Source organism: Lacerta agilis, chromosome 3, assembly GCF_009819535.1.
Source record: "Lacerta agilis isolate rLacAgi1 chromosome 3, rLacAgi1.pri, whole genome shotgun sequence".
NCBI lineage: Eukaryota > Metazoa > Chordata > Lepidosauria > Squamata > Lacertidae > Lacerta > Lacerta agilis.
Genome location: NC_046314.1, coordinates 37,769,348 through 37,781,927, shown reverse-complemented (window position 1 = coordinate 37,781,927; position 12,580 = coordinate 37,769,348).

The following is a 12,580-nucleotide window of genomic DNA, read 5'->3' as shown; positions in this document are numbered from 1 at the left end:
GTGCACATGGTAGTCCTAAACATGGGAATATTTTGAGTATGGAACCTATGTTGCATATAATAGTTTAAACACTGTCCCCAGCACCACAGCAGTGTGTTGCAGATAAACAAAATACCCAGCCATCAGGACCACCCAGAAAAATTCCCCTCAGTGGTTCCCATCAAACTAATAGCACCTGTCTGATAGAAGAGGGGGAAAACCCTTTTCTTCGGTTACCCTGCCCCCAAAGCCCATAGCAACATGTGTTACCTCTCAGTTGGCCTCTTGAGTTGCAGAAAGACATCCATGCTCAGAGCAGGGCCAACAGCCTCCTGTTCCAAGATGTGATCAAGATAAGTGGCAGATATTTGGATTTTCACTCCCAGGCATCGATGGACCACACAGGAAGCCACACTTCTCATTCCCAATTCCAGTTGGCATGAGTGAGGAAGCACAGAGCAGCCTTTACCGAACATGCAGCATACCCTTGGAAGCAGTTGCTAACGGTGTAAACAGAATCACAGCCAAAGATTATTGCAGGCCCACCACATAGCCAAGGATGTGAGGAGGACAATAGCCGGTTGATGAGCACATGCTCAGCATGCTGCCAATCAGAGCAAAGAACCCTGAGCTAGAGGGACACACAATCTGACCTGATGTAAGGCAGGTTCCTAAGTTGTCGCGTGACTTGAAGAACCAATGCATTTACCTGTAATGAATAATGGCCTATGATTCAATACATGCTCTACAGATTCAAGATAAAGCCCTGCTAGGCAAGCATCACATCTGGAAAAACAGCTCAGATCCTGACCAAGCCTTGTGGAATGTGCCAAGATAAGAGACTTCATACAAAGTCTAAAACTTTGTAATATGAATTGTTCTCTTCAACTTATTGTCATTAAAAGGGCATGGGGCACAGACAGATACCTCCTTCACCAGAGTTTTTAAGCAGAGGTTGTGTTGTCCTCTGCCAGGGATTTTTTTAACCTGTGATTTCTGCATGGGGTCCCTTCCAGTTCTATAGCTGTATAATCCTATGACTGCACTAGAGTCCCATATTGTAATAGTAAAGACACTTGGCCTGCTTTGCCATGGATCATACTTCTCCTGCACAAGGGCCATGACTTTTCTGCAGGAGAGATTGCATAGTTGTAGTGCTGCTCTATGCAGTTTCCTTTTGTGGAAAGCCCTCCTCCTGATGGCTTTCCACAAAGGGCTGCATTTCTGATGCTCTTGTCATCATCAGGCAGGTTAACAACTAGCTGGTGAGTCAATAGCACAACATTCAGATACATTTATACTGTGCTAAAGTGGCGATTGCTATTTGAAATCCAAATATAGATGCAAAAGGAAGTGCAGGGATTGACGAATTGGTTGTGTCATTCTCTTTAGAGACCCTTCTATATCTGTCACGTAAATAAGTACGCACAAGAGACGAGCTTGAAAAAATAACACTATAATTATAATTAATAACAATAGCAATCATTGTTATTGTTTGTTGGGACCAAACTAAATTATTAGTGTTGGGATAGATGATGATTAGATAAACATGTAAATGAATACTCCCAGATGCAAATTTCTTGTGTGGCTTTACTGCATCTTGCTCAGCCACGGCTTCTTCCATAGGAGGAGAAATAATAGATATTTCCTCGTGGGACTACCTGTGTGTTACACACATATTAGAACGCTGCTCCCCACCTTTTTAAGGACAGACGTGTTTGGGGTGAAGGGAATCCAGAGCACAGAAGCAGTAGGCAAGTTTTGCTTAATCCATTTTCCTGCCACACATCCTCCCCACACCAACCAGCTTCCATCCCTCCTGCATGCCTGAGGTCACATCCCGTCCCATGTCATAATAAATGGTCGCATCTGAGAGGAGAGAAGAAAGCCTATTAAGTCAAACTTTAAAACCGCAAGATAAGTATGCATGAAACTAAAGGTGTTTTTTTTTATAAAATGTGGGGTGGTTCCCAAGGTAGTAAATAAATAATACCTCGTTTTAAATGCAGATATGATCAAATATGAAGTACTGTACGGCTCGTATTTGCTTGCTTCATTTAAAAAAAATAAGAAATAAACTATACCAGTTATTATTCTGAATGTATTTTTTATGACACCATCTGGTTTATTTAAAAGTAACCTGCTTCATTTTCCCCAGCTTTATATAAACATTTAGTCACTTTATTACCTTTTACGTATTCCTCTGCTCATAAATGCATTCCACTGATTACTGTTTATGAGGTCACATGAAAACAGAGCCCTTTGTGCCAGGCCTGTGAACTTACTTGACGGTAGCCTACTTTTGTGCTCAAGCCTCAAAACTACTGTGCAGAATGTATATAAAACAATGGCAAGTGTTTGCAAAATTCCTCAGGCGAGATTTCAAAACCAGCCAGCCCAGTAAAACCTTAAATATATTTATAGGCATTTTACTGCTGTCACAGCTAAGTTTCAAATGTAACCTTCTTTCCTGATGACATCATCCTGCCCACTGGAACAGCCAAAACAGACGATTTTCCTCACTCGACAGGGCTGAATTTTCCAAAGTCACTTCTCAATGGTACCCAGGCAGGGCCCTTTGAAAAGCTGCTTTGCCACACACATACAGCTTCAATGGGAAAGAACTGGGCGTTCCTTCCCTGCGGTGTCACAAATGCAAGGCCACTCAGTGGGATAAATGGGATTCATTAAATGCCCTGACCACCTTTATTCACTCATTGCAAACCCACAATGAGGCCTTGGGTGTAAAAAATTAAACAAACACAGAGAGAAGTAATGATATTGAATGACGGTTGAGTCATTGAATCCAATTCCCCATGCTGAAGTGCAATTTTCTAACGATTGGAGTGTTTGCCTTTCAGCCTACCAGATGCATACTGAAATCTTTGGGTGATCACTACGTGGCATGGGGCACACAGGCCTGCTCAGCCATGAAACATGCTCTGTCCCAGCTCCTGCCAACCTAGCAGTTCGAAAGCACGCCAGTGCAAGTAGATAAATAGGTACCGCTGCGGCAGGAAGGTAAACGGCGTTACTATGTGCTCTGGCTTCTGTCACAGTGTCCCATTGTGCCAGAAGCGGTTTAGTCACGCTAGCCATATGACCCAGAAAGCTGTCTGTGGACAAATGCTGGCTCCCTCGGCCTGAAAGCGAGATGAGCGCCACAACCCCATACAGTGGTACCTCTGGTTACGTACTTAATTCGTTCTGGAGGTCCGTTCTTAACCTGAAACTGTTCTTAACCTGAAGCACCACTTTAGCTAATGGGACCTCCCGCTGCCGCTGCACCGCCAGAGCATGATTTCTGTTCTTATCCTGAAGCAAACTTCTTAACCTGAAGCGTTATTTCTGGGTTAGTGGAGTTTGTAACCTGAAGCGTATGTAACCTGAAGCGTCTGTAACCCGAGGTACCACTGTAGTTGCCTTTGACTGGACTTAACTTTCCAGGGGTGCTTTACCTTTACCTTTTAATAAATAATAATAATAATTGCACCATTTGCTCTCCCATAAATTCATTTCTGCACAGAGCCACAGTTTTCAGAGTGGTTTCTCTTTCCTAGGGAATTCTGGGAATTGTATGTCTGTGAGGGTAACAGGGGTTGCCTAAAAACTCTCTGCACCCTTAACAAGCTACAATTTCAAGGAGTCTTTCTGGGAAATCATGACTGATACTGCTTTAAATGAACAGATCAGACGAGGCCTAAGTTTTCCTCAGAGTTGATCCAATGATGCTCATGGAAATGACTAATTTCAGTGATTCTAGTCAGAGCAGAAGTTAGTTGGCTACCACCCAATAACTTGTCCTGTGGCAGAAGTCAGGGAGGGTCCCTGTGGCTCCACAGCAGAGTAGGGAGAATCAGGTGGAGAATCAAAGACCTGGGGGTGTTGTAGCCCCACACCTTCCCCCAAATGGGAAAGACTAGCTCCTCTCTTCACCAACTCGCCTCTCTGTGTTCTGCCAAACCGATCTCTCCTGTCTTTCCATTTCACTCTCTCTTCATGTATTTTAGATAGTTAGCCTAAAATCAAGTCCTGCATCTTATTTTGATTTCATTTCAACACCTAGCTGACATGAGCATCCTAGAAATGAGGATAAGGCGGCGGCAAAGGAAGAAACAGGAAACAAGCACAATTTAGTGTATGACGGCTCTATGATACTCATTTTATATCTTGGTGTGAAGAAAGCAGTTTTTCATCAGTCATCTCTCTCTTTTGCTAATAGCCCTCAGGAGGATCTTTAACCTTTAATTGGAGCAAACAGTGTAATGGATAAACGTTGAGAATGTGCTCATTAGTATAAATGCTGGATGTGGGTGCCTGTTGAATGCTTAGCAGGTAATTAGACATTTCCTTTCAACTGCCTACAGAGCTTTGTTGAATGAGACACACTAATTGTATAACGGGGAGACCCATCAGCATCTCCTCATTAGACCATCTATGTCCAAAGGCAATTTGAATCAGCCACTGTCGCTTGCATGTCTTATGCAAAAATAATTTGCCTCACACACACACAAAGAAAACATGGGGTTTACCACGTGGGCAGAAACAGGACAGGAGAGACAATTACTTCTATGAAACGAGGGCAATGCAGTTGTGATTCTGGTTTGGTCTGTTCAAATGAACATTAATAACTGGACATTTTGCAATGAAGGGGAACGGAGTGTGCGCCTTTTGGTGAAAGGTACACAATGCACAATGAGAAGACACGGGTTGAAATCCTTACCCCCATGCAGCCCCTGTCACTTATTCTCCACCCACATGTTTGGGGAATGCATGGAGAGAAACACCGTTCCCAGCACCACTGTGTCATTCCATCTTAGCACTGGCACCTACACATCCTGACATCTGAAAAGGTTCCTGATTGCAGGCAGAGCCTATATGTGAAAGCTGCCCTATGAAACACTGTGTAGACAGAGCTGTTAGTGCGTAAGAGTTTGTGCACACATGGGGAAAGGACAAGAAATGGTTACCGTAATTTAGGTGTGTTTGTAGTGGACCTGCAGCTGGTTAAGTGGGAGTCAGCAAACTTGTGAGAGGAAGTCAGACAATGACTCAGCACAATCTAATACAGTGGTACCTCGGGTTACAGACGCTTCAGGTTACAGACTCCGCTAACCCAGAAATAGTACCTCGGGTTAAGAACTTTGCTTCAGGATGAGAACAGAAATCGTACGACGACGGCACGGCGGCAGCAGGAGGCCCCATTAGCTAAAGTGGTACCTCAGGTTAAGAACAGTTTCAGGTTAAGAACAGACCTCCAGAACAAATTAAGTTCTTAACCCAAGGTGCCACTGTATATAAATACCCTTGTGTTTGTAGCAAGTTTGCCTCAGCCTCCCGCCCCTTGGCTAGAACCTAATCTGTGTTGGAACGCTGCAAGAAAGACATGTAGCTGGAAATGAAGACATTTTGCTATAAACTCTCTGTTGGGACAGTATTACTTTATGCTGCTCCTGTACGTAACTGCTAAGCTGAGAGGAACAGCATTATACTTTGGACTACCTGTTAGTAAAGGAATTGGCCCTGTGCAAGCTGTCTGGTGTTTTTCTTTGACAATCCCCTTCTGGGGAGACCATGCAGCATCAAAATGGTCTCATTTCATAGCCTCTTATAACCCTCCTGTGATGGGTTAAATGCTTGGACAAGGCAACATCCCATACCCTTTCAAACCATCCATCCCTAGAGGGACCCAGAACTGTTGTTTCTTAAGGTTCCCATGAATTGTACCGTAACTCTGTGAGGAAGGCTGAAATGTACTTAAGAACCTATTCTTGAACATGTCAATGCCCTAGAAACCAGTGAAACCATGAAGAGGAACGAAAACAATAAATGTTCCTTAGTCAAAGAGACACTTTGTAAAGAATGGAGCACCGAACAGTAGGTAAAGAAACAGAAAGCTCTAAGGAATTAGGAGGAAATGTAATTCACTTTTGCAAGAACTCTTTTACCATAAACATGAAAAGTGAACAGGCAAGTTAATGATGTGCCACCTCAAGCTCTTAAAAGCCCCAGAGCACCTAACAAAAACAGAAAATCTTTAAAATTAAAAACCAGTATAAACAGTAATTACAAGTCCATTTATATCATCAGGTTCCAATAAAATGCTCCCCCCAAGTGCTTGTTAAACTAATATAGTCCCAGATGACTGACCTTAAAACAAAAGCCTTGTGGATCTGCTGAACCCCTCTAACGAGAGAGCTGTTGATGTTTAATGTATGAATTAAGGCGATTTACAAACATCTGTTCATAGAAACAGCTAAAAATAGCTTTAAAGCAGTACCCAAAAAATCCAAAGAAAGCTTTAAAAACAATACAAAATGAACACCTTTTTATCTACCTGCAGATGCTTATAGAAAAAAACATTCTTCAGCTGTTTGCAGAAAAGTACGAACAGTAGGTGCCTGGGTTCAATGAGGATGCTGTTGAACAGGGGCAACCACACTAAAGGCCCTGCTCTGGCTTACTTCTTGCTTCCAATATTTTAGAGAATTTAAAGGAAAACTCCCATACATAACACAGTGACTTATTAGGGATATAAGGGATAAGGCAATCTCTCAAGTAACCTGGTCCTGAGTTGCAAAGCACCTCATATGTTAGGACCAAAAGCATGAATTGGCCCAGAAGCAGAGTGGCAGCTGGTGCGGATCCTACAAACAAGCGAAGTGTTATATGCTGGTGGTAGTTTTCACCCACAAGCAACCCACCCACCGTGAACTGCAGCCTCCAGACAAACCTCAAGGGCAATTCCTCATAGAGCACTTTGCAGTGAGTCCACCTTGAGTTTACCAATGCATGGGCAACTGTGGCCAAACTATCCTGGATCCAAGAATGACCAGTCTAAACTGGTAAAGGACACTGTAAGCTACCAAGGACACCTGCATCTCCAGTGACAGAGCTGGATCTAGGAGTCCTACACACCTGCTCCTTCAGGGAGAGTGCAACCCCATCGAAAGGATGACTCCTTTGGAACCAAACTTCACATACCTGGGCATCACCAGGGTTCAGAATCCGTTTATTACCTCTTATCGAGCCCACCACTGCATCCAAACACCATTCAGGGCCCGCTCAGCTATTCCCAATTCAGATGTTACAAGGAAATAGAATTGATTTCATCGGAGAACTGGTGACACGTCACCCCAAACGGCCACTCCCAATGCCAAACAGCATTGAAGGCTATGCTGTGCTCCGTGGTATCCCATAGCTCAAGAACTAGAGACCCAATAAATACTCTTTCAATGCTATCTTCTAGAACCACTCCAAAACAATGTGCACTATATCTACCTCCTGTGGATGGTATCAAACACTGGTGAGATACTGAGGAGGAGGAGGAGGGTTGCACTCACCCCTCCTCCTCCCAATAAAGGTCCTCCATCCAGGCAACCAAAGCTGATTCGCAGCACAGATGTCACTGCTACAATGCCAGCCAACCTAGCATCTGTCATTGTTCACACTCAGGACTGGAAGCATCATTTGAGATACCCTGGACCTGATTGATTTAATGTGCCACAAAACTAAACATCAGCCAATGTACATCTTTCAGCACAGGCGTTATGAGCATCCTCTTGCTATCAACAGGCTGCTACCATACTCTGAACCATTTGCAGTTTCTGTACAGTCTTCCAAAGGCAGCCCTGTGTAGAGCATGTTATGTTCGCTTGATGTGGTATTATAGCTAGCAGAGAGAGAGAGATAAATTGTTCTTATTTTTATTATGTATTTTGTGGTTTTTATATTGTAATTTTATGTTGTGAACCACCTGAGATCTACAGATGAAGGTCAGTATACAAATTTAATAAATAAGAATAATAATTTATTCGGGTTTTCTCTGCATTTCTATTAAGACTGCAATGAATATTTTGCAGGAGAGGCAGGGAACCAGGCAGAGGGCCTTCTCAGTAGTGGCGCCCGCCCTGTGGAACACCCTCCCATCAGATGTCAAAGAGATAAAGAACTACACAACCTTTAGAAGACATCTGAAGGCAGCTCTGTTTAGGGAAGTTTTTAATGACTGATGTTTTAATGTATTTTTAATCTTTTGTTGGAAGCCGCCCAGAGTGGCTGGGGAAACCCAGCCAGATGGGCGGGGTATAAATAAATTATTATTATTATTATTATTATTATTATTATTATTATTATTATTATTATTCCTACCCACCCTTTCCTTTACTCAGTTATTTACTTATTCTGTATCTAATCTGTTCCTTGTTCTGTATCTGGTTTTTCTTCTTGGAAAACATACAGCTGAATTGGGAGCACACAGGGAGCATAATGACTTATTGTAGCCAATCAGATCCAGCTACATGACAATATCATGAAGCTGATTAAGAGTCAAGGCAATGCGTCCTGCATCTTTGCCTTCATTTTAACTAGTTAAACATGTTTGTCTCATTCCACAGTGCTGCTGAAAATTCACTCATCAGGAGGCACTCCTGTGGCTGCTGAAAGTTTTCCCTTTTATGTTATAATATTGACTCCACTTTATTCCCTTTCTGGTGCTTCCCAGTGGTACCTGCTGATAGGAAACACAGGTTATTATAAACCTTTGTACCACATTCCTTAAGTATATCAGGAGCCTGAATAAACCATTCAATTTTCTTCCTACTACTGTCTGCCTGTGGTTCTTCATTCGAAGCGGCCTACGGACAACAATGTCCAAGAGATAAATACAGCGTCTCACTTGTCCTTCCTGTTTACTGCAAGGTATGCATTTGGACAGATAAACTTGTTTATTTTCTCGCTTACCTTCAAGCAGAGGGATTGTCTCAGCAACAGTAATTTTCAAGGATCATGTTACCTTGGATGCAGTAGTGATGAGAACAGTCTAAAAATAAATTAAAAAATAATCCCCTTTTCAGGAACATGCCTGAAAAAGGAAGGGTGTTTGCATGTATCACAGGCACTGAAATGGCCCAATAAATTATACAAGCAGTGAAACACTGTCAGAATTAATTGAATACATAGGATAAAGACTTAGCACTTCTCCACTTTATGCACAAAGCATGCATCCTGCAGGTACACTGGTGTGGCCCTCTAGATGTTGCCCCATGGGGCACTGAAAAATGTCTTCAGGGGACATATATATCCCAGAGGCTTGCCACCCCAGGCTTAAAAAAACAAGTTTGGATCCATAATAAATTGGATCCATAATAAATATACAGATACTCCAGCTTGAGAAATGTATTTTTCTTGTCCTGCCAAATAGATTTCCTTATATACACTTGTGTGAATTAATATCAATGGGCTGAATATACTTCAAACTTTCTGAAGATTTTTTCCTTCTCATCTTAATTTTTTAAAAACAACCCTGAGAATATCACAGCTGAATATAGGAAATTTAAAACTGTTTGATACATACCACAAAACTGCCTTTAAGGTGCAGAACTTCTAACGCTGAAATATCTCTTTGATCTGAACAAGTGTCTATGAAAGAGCAAAGTATAGGTTCCTCAGGAAAAGAATGTTTATGATCCTTCCCCTTGGAAGGATAATAACTCAAATGACATTTGAGTGTTTCCTTTTAGTAGTCAAAAAAGTTGTGTTCAGAAAAATGAGGAGGTAAACATTGATGGTGTTAGAAGTGTCTCGTTTATGGTCTGAAGGATGGTTCAGATGATAAGAGCAGATGTTGAGAGGCATCAACATGTGTAATGCTTAGTACAGGGGTAACCAATGTGGTATCTTCCAGATATTGTTGGACCACAACTCCCATCATCTTAAGCAGCTGGGGCTTTTGGGAATTGCAGCCCAACAACATCTAACAAAACCACATTATCAGGTATGGTCACAACCCCACCATACATTTAAAGCACTCTTATACTTTAACAATCATGGCTTGTTAAAGCAATCCATCAGCCATCAACATCAATCCATCAACCTTCTAAATCATCCATCAGAAGTTGATGGATTGATCCCACATGGCTTCCTCCAAAGAATCTTGGGAGCAGAAACTTGTTAAGGGTGCTGGCATCACAGACTTACAAGTCCCAGCATCCTGAAACAATCTTCAGCTCCCAGAACCATTAAAGTGGTGTAAGAGGGCCTTAAATGTAGGGTGTTGATGTAGTGCAAGATTGGGGAGAGTGGGAGACGGTTTTATAATATCTGTTTTCCTGTTATCCCATGATACCATGACTAAATACAGAGATAATTTTTACAGATGGACACTAGTCTAATTTTCTATGCAAATGATCCAATAGTAAGTTGTATCCAATGATGCTCTTCCATACATGGAAGAGTCTTGGATCTAGCAGAAGCCTCCAGTGACACAGGAAGTGCCAGAAGGGAAGGCCATTTTCACTGATTCCCTCCTGCCCTGAAACCTCTTTGCACCATCTTCAGCATTTCTCCAGAGGGTTCCTGAACCCTCTTCTCTAGAGCAGGTTTGTAGGCTGCAAGGGAACAGTGGAATTGGCAAAAAATCCCCTCCCTTTCTCTTTCATTGGTAGAGAAGATTCTCAGAAGCTCTTCCATAAATTGAAGGACACAACTTGAATCTCCGCACACAGAACAACTGTAAGGGAATTAAAGAGACTGGAAAATAATTCCAGTGTTCCTTCCTTTGCTTCACAAAGTCAGCATTAAAATGGAAGCAGATTCTTTTAATAGTGGATTATTATTTTTAATAGTACATTTTTAAGCACCTTCCATTCCCCACCTGCATCTCACCATACATATAGACATCTGGTCCTTTTGTGAAACCAGAAATCTTTGCTGCTGTTGTTTACAGATGGAAACAAGGTTTTTCCATAGCAAAGAGTCCTGAACATGCCTCCCCCCCCCCCCAAGCACCACCATCTGTGCCTTGTCTGTTCCTTACGCATTCTGGAATCCGCACCTCAGAAATGTTTGTCAGACAAAGCCTCATAACTCTGTTTTTTTCTGACGCGAGAAGCTCTGCTAAAATTTCCTTTGCACAGTATGGCCTGTCCGTTCCCAGTCCTAATTATACAGTTCAGAAAGGGAATAAAAATAGTATCTCCTCCAAAAAGAGAGGGAACACCACAATACATGACTGAAATACTAACTCCTGTAACACTGCCACAGTCACTTTACATCAAATTTGGCTGTAGTTTAGGACAGTGTATGACTTTCTTCAATTATGAAGACTGATTGGGGGTGGGGAATGTAGAGGCAGTAATGGTGGGGGATCCACTGAGAAGAAGTCTTCTCACCCTTTGTGCTGAGTGGAGCCAATCAGAACGAAAGAAGGTAAGTCAAGACACTGAGGAGCAGTGCATGGGGAAAATACTGAGTTGTTGTTCTGCATGCTCCAAAGCCGAGCATTTAGGAACACTGGGAACGCAAGGTGCTTCTGTTTCAAGAGAATGGTGTACAAGTTCTCTCGTGTATGATGGCGCTTCAAGGAAAACACACCTAAAATCACTCTGAAAGAAGACACTGGAACACTGTGCCCATGCACAGGAAAAAGTAGATCTAGCTGAAAAGCTAATTGCCATTTTAATTTGAATCAATGCAAATCTCCCTGATTATAATTATTGTATAATTATAAAATTATTGGACGATCTTAAAGGCTGTATAATCTTAGAAGCCTCTGTGGCTGTAACTATCATGAAAGGACCCTGCACTTCTTAATCAACCACTTCACAATTGCCTCCGACAGAAATTAGTGAGAAAGGATTGGATGCATGTACAGCTGTTACGTTCACAGGGTTCTCTGCTACTGCCAGGAAGCTTGATCATTCCAGGGTTCCTGTTCGCATGAAAGATCTATAAGCAAATGTGGTCCTTTCTCATTAACATGGCAGAAGCTCTGTTGAAATCTCCAGCACTTCAGGGTTGGCTAGTCGTTGCAATCTTCACTGCATGTATGTGTGCAGCAGAGGTGAGGGACCGAGTTCATCTACACAGCTAAAGAAATAAACACAGTGAGCACCTGATGTCCCTATAGGATAAAAACATAGAATTGCAGTACCTGTCACCATGGCCAGAGAAATTCCCTTCCTTAGAAGGTTGCCATACCAGCCACAAAGGTTAGTCTTAGGGTGTAGCCCAAAATAAAATAACTACAATGAGTTCTCTTAGTGCAGACCCAGGTAATCGAGCCTGAGCTTCCACAGCTGCCACCTGCCATGAACCATCATTGGTAGGATTGGCAACAGCAGCAGTAGATACGTTCTATGCTTATATTTTATTTGTTTGCTAATTATGTTGTTTTAAATGTGGATTTTATATTTGACTTCCTTTAGCAATGTTTTATTCTGAAATCTTCAAGACATTTTAGTTTCCTGTTAATCGTGTTGCTTTGAACGTACACTTGGCTTTCTTCAGTAATGTTTTATTCCATGTTGTTTTATTTGATGTTTTAATGTAGGTTCTAAACTGCTTTAAGATTCTTTAAAATGTAAAGTGGTATAGAAATGAAATTAATAATAGTAGTAATAGTAGGTTAGAGTGCATTTCTCTGGTTTGCCTGCTTTGAAGCCCATTAATCATTAGTTGTGTCTTTCAAAGAAACTGGTGTGCAATTGTTTCAGCAGAGCAACCATGGAGAAAATACTGGAAATGATGGTTGCAGAAGATTTAGAGCTAAATGTAGAAAATGTAGCCAGTTTGGTGCTTAGGAAATCAATCTTTGTTAACT